Genomic DNA, 5000 nt, shown 5'->3' on the forward strand with positions numbered 1-5000 from the left:
GCGCAACACGAAAACTAAATACCGCCATCTGCAAGTCTCCCGAAACATGACCTGCTGCACCGACGATACCGCCATCTATGAGACGCCACCCCGACTACGACATCGCTAGGTCCCACAGTACCCATTTTTCGACGCCACCCACAAAGCCTGCATCATCTGTCCACCACAGGAACCCGAACGCCAGTGCCTGCGTCGCACGAAGTAGTCAACCGACAATCACTCCACCCGCACCCGCACGTGCCCCACCCCAACCGCCCAAATCGCAACCCAAGCGGATGAACGGCGGACTCTTCCCGCACTCGTACGTTGCAATCCACCCCTATATCTTGCGTTTCATGACGAGTTATATCCAATATGCCAAATTCCCGCTGTCCCTATACATGCTGTAAGTCTGTGCACACAATATGAACCACACCTCAGCGAGACACTCCATCACACATTACTCTCTGCCTGTAACAGACACAGATACGATATGTAAGCACCAGCATGGACCAACGTCCGGTGCATCCTCTCCGCCACAGTACACCATCCACACTATGATAACCACACCAGGGGGTCCAATTATAAAATAGAATATCCCACCCGTCCAACATCCACAATTGCTCAGATAAGCCACCAACACCCACACATGTCCTACACAGGGGTGCACCCAACACCACCACACTGCCTCCTGTTACGGCACAGAAACAATGGCAGGAATGAATCACACAGGTCTGCCACTCCCTTGCCGCAACCACAGACGCGGCGCGCCTCCAGTCACGAGCGAAAAGCGCATCCTGACGAGACAGAACTGCTGTGACATACTGACGCTGCCTCAGACATTCACTTACAATGATCACTACCAACGAACCTGCCCCCCCCCCCCCCCAAACCACACTATCTCTTACCATGTTGTGTACTGTAATCCAACCCATTTTGCACCTTAACCTAACCAAATTTGTAACGCAATTTGTACCGCAATGTAACGCAATTTGTACCGCAATGTAACGCAATTTGTACCGCAATGTAACGCAATTTGTAACGCAATTTGTGTCTTAACCTAACCCACGTTGTGCCTTAACCTAACCCACGTTGTGCCTTAACGTAACCCACGTTGTGCCTTAACGTAACCCACGTTGTGCCTTAACGTAACCCACGTTGTGCCTTAACGTAACCCACGTTGTGCCTTAACGTAACCCACGTTGTGCCTTAACGTAACCCACGTTGTGCCTTAACGTAACCCACGTTGTGCCTTAACGTAACCCACGTTGTGCCTTAACGTAACCCACGTTGTGCCTTAACGTAACCCACGTTGTGCCTTAACGTAACCCACGTTGTGCCTTAACGTAACCCACGTTGTGCCTTAACGTAACCCACGTTGTGCCTTAACCTAACCCACGTTGTGCCTTAACGTAACCCACGTTGTGCCTTAACCTAACCCACGTTGTGCCTTAACCTAACCCACGTTGTGCCTTAACCTAACCCACGTTGTGCCTTAACCTAACCCACGTTGTGCCTTAACCTAACCCACGTTGTGCCTTAACCTAACCCACGTTGTGCCTTAACCTAACCCACGTTGTGCCTTAACCTAACCCACGTTGTGCCTTAACCTAACCCACGTTGTGCCTTAACCTAACCCACGTTGTGCCTTAACCTAACCCACGTTGTGCCTTAACCTAACCCACGTTGTGCCTTAACCTAACCCACGTTGTGCCTTAACCTAACCCACGTTGTGCCTTAACCTAACCCACGTTGTGCCTTAACCTGCTCTGTAATTGGCATATGACACGTTACATTAATCTAGTGTTGTCTAACCACAACCCTCTGAATATAGTTCGCTACTCGCACCGCCCACCCTCTTGTGTGTCGTTTCATGTTGAACACTTCGCAAGTGTTGCTTACTTTTTACATGCTCCCGCTGTACACTGTAATGTGGACAACTGCAGGATGTACATCGCCCCCCCCCCTCCACCCTGCCTTCGCACGCTGGTCGTTCAGGTGCTTGCGTGTTCAATGCCCTTCGCAGCTGTTCACTGGCATTCGCATGTCGAAGCGCTCAGTCTACGTCGTGGTACGGCCTGTGTCCACTGTCCGCTGATATCGTAAGCTTAATCCTCACATTGTACTGCACATAGGTCCGTATGTACTGAATGATACGCTGTGGCACATGTGTGACCGTACGACTGCGCCCAACAACAGCGAACCATACGGTCCAAATGTTGTGCACTCAGCCACGTGCCGTCTCCCCATAACAGCTACATTGCAGTGTGGTACGCCATAGAGACGTGTGGGAGTAACGGACGCCCTGGATGGCGATCAGCATGAGCCGTCTGTTGATGTAGTGGCGCGTGTATTCAAACGTAGTCGTCTCTTCTCACACAGTGTGATAGCATGGTGCACCGCGTTCCACATCTGCGACATGGTACAGATGCTGGTTGACAGTCGGTCTCGTAATGGACATCGCATACGTAGGGGGCCACCTCCCACGTGTTCTCTAGTCGTGCACATTTTGTTGCGTGTATGTGGGCAGACGTAGTGTGTCGTGACACCTAACAGACAGGTATGCAATAATCGTTGCATTTGCAAACTGGGATGGACGTCTACGTTTGCTGGTGACGTGACGCAACGCAAATGAACAACTGGTAAACCCATTGTGGTGCGGTTGTTGTTGCTGGAGGTAAATCAGTAAGGGCAAATCTGTGTGTGAAGCGATACGCGGCGGTGGCTGGGTGGGACCGTCCCCGGCCGGTGAGGGGGGGCCGCCCGGCGTGCTGGCCGCGCGGTGCGTGGGCGCACGCGCTACAGCCGGCTGGTGGGGGCGCCCAGTGGCAGGCGCGCCGGCCGACGGACGCGGCAGGCGGCGCAGCTGCGCGCCGGGGCACCCTGCGCGCGGCGCCGGGCGGCCAAAGTGGGTCCTCGCGGGCCCGGTGCGAAGCGCGGTGGACATCTGCAGTGTGCTGGTCCGACTGAGGACTGTGTGCGTTGAGGATGCGCCGCCGCCCGGCACTCGGCGCCGCGACGCCGTCTGCTGCTCGGTCGCCCCAGCGGTTCTCGCTGGTGGTTTGTATCGCAGTTGTGCAGACGTGTTGGCACGTGCGCTGTGCTGGGAGAGTTCGCTTCGGCACCCACGTGGGGCCTTTGCCCTTCTGTGGCGCTGGCGTTGGAGCTGCCGGTCACCGTAGGTGGCGCGTGTTGTCTCCCGCCGGCAATGCCACGACAGCACGCTCCCGGGCCTCTGTCGGCAGCGGCAAGCTCAGTTGGGAGCACGGGTGGTCGCACCTAAAGCGTCTACTCGCCTAACTCCGGGCGATTGCGCCTCTCTCGAACCCGACCAAGTACTTAGGACGGCGCTGCGCGCCGCCGGGACCTGAGAGGGTTTCGAGGTGTATTGTGCAGGGGAGCTCAGCCTCCTCCTGTTTGCAGAATAATTGAGCGGACGCTTGCGTGTTCGCGCGGGCCCCTGGGACACACTCCCGGGCGGCCGGCTGCTCAGCTCTAGTTGACGCAGCTCCCTGGTTGATCCTGCCAGTAGTCATATGCTTGTCTCAAAGATTAAGCCATGCATGTCTCAGTACAAGCCGCATTAAGGTGAAACCGCGAATGGCTCATTAAATCAGTTATGGTTCCTTAGATCGTACCCACGTTACTTGGATAACTGTGGTAATTCTAGAGCTAATACATGCAAACAGAGTCCCGACCAGAGATGGAAGGGACGCTTTTATTAGATCAAAACCAATCGGTCGGCTCGTCCGGTCCGTTTGCCTTGGTGACTCTGAATAACTTTGGGCTGATCGCACGGTCCTCGTACCGGCGACGCATCTTTCAAATGTCTGCCTTATCAACTGTCGATGGTAGGTTCTGCGCCTACCATGGTTGTAACGGGTAACGGGGAATCAGGGTTCGATTCCGGAGAGGGAGCCTGAGAAACGGCTACCACATCCAAGGAAGGCAGCAGGCGCGCAAATTACCCACTCCCGGCACGGGGAGGTAGTGACGAAAAATAACGATACGGGACTCATCCGAGGCCCCGTAATCGGAATGAGTACACTTTAAATCCTTTAACGAGTATCTATTGGAGGGCAAGTCTGGTGCCAGCAGCCGCGGTAATTCCAGCTCCAATAGCGTATATTAAAGTTGTTGCGGTTAAAAGCTCGTAGTTGGATTTGTGTCCCACGCTGTTGGTTCACCGCCCGTCGGTGTTTAACTGGCATGTATCGTGGGACGTCCTGCCGGTGGGGCGAGCCGAAGGCGTGCGACCGCCTCGTGCGTGTTCGTGCGTCCCGAGGCGGACCCCGTTGAAATCCTACCAAGGTGCTCTTTATTGAGTGTCTGGGTGGGCCGGCACGTTTACTTTGAACAAATTAGAGTGCTTAAAGCAGGCAAGCCCGCCTGAATACTGTGTGCATGGAATAATGGAATAGGACCTCGGTTCTATTTTGTTGGTTTTCGGAACCCGAGGTAAAATGATTAATAGGGACAGGCGGGGGCATTCGTATTGCGACGTTAGAGGTGAAATTCTTGGATCGTCGCAAGACGAACAGAAGCGAAAGCATTTGCCAAGTATGTTTTCATTAATCAAGAACGAAAGTTAGAGGTTCGAAGGCGATCAGATACCGCCCTAGTTCTAACCATAAACGATGCCAGCCAGCGATCCGCCGCAGTTCCTCCGATGACTCGGCGGGCAGCCTCCGGGAAACCAAAGCTTTTGGGTTCCGGGGGAAGTATGGTTGCAAAGCTGAAACTTAAAGGAATTGACGGAAGGGCACCACCAGGAGTGGAGCCTGCGGCTTAATTTGACTCAACACGGGAAACCTCACCAGGCCCGGACACCGGAAGGATTGACAGATTGATAGCTCTTTCTTGATTCGGTGGGTGGTGGTGCATGGCCGTTCTTAGTTGGTGGAGCGATTTGTCTGGTTAATTCCGATAACGAACGAGACTCTAGCCTGCTAACTAGTCGCGTGACATCCTTCGTGCTGTCAGCGATTACTTTTCTTCTTAGAGGGACAGGCGGCTTCTAG

At 54.2% G+C, this 5000-nt stretch overlaps 1 non-coding gene across 1 annotated transcript in view; it reads left to right on the forward strand.

Moving 5' to 3' along the window:
• The first annotated feature begins 3488 nt into the window (after positions 1-3488).
• Positions 3489-5000, forward strand: part of LOC126151582 (small subunit ribosomal RNA) — a 1910-nt gene continuing 398 nt past the window's right edge. Inside the window, exon 1 of the ribosomal RNA XR_007532036.1 lies at positions 3489-5000. This exon is cut by the window's right edge and continues 398 nt beyond it. This is a non-coding gene — a ribosomal RNA (small subunit ribosomal RNA).

Source organism: Schistocerca cancellata, unplaced genomic scaffold (genome assembly GCF_023864275.1).
Source record: "Schistocerca cancellata isolate TAMUIC-IGC-003103 unplaced genomic scaffold, iqSchCanc2.1 HiC_scaffold_1072, whole genome shotgun sequence".
Classification (NCBI taxonomy): Eukaryota; Metazoa; Arthropoda; class Insecta; order Orthoptera; family Acrididae; genus Schistocerca; species Schistocerca cancellata.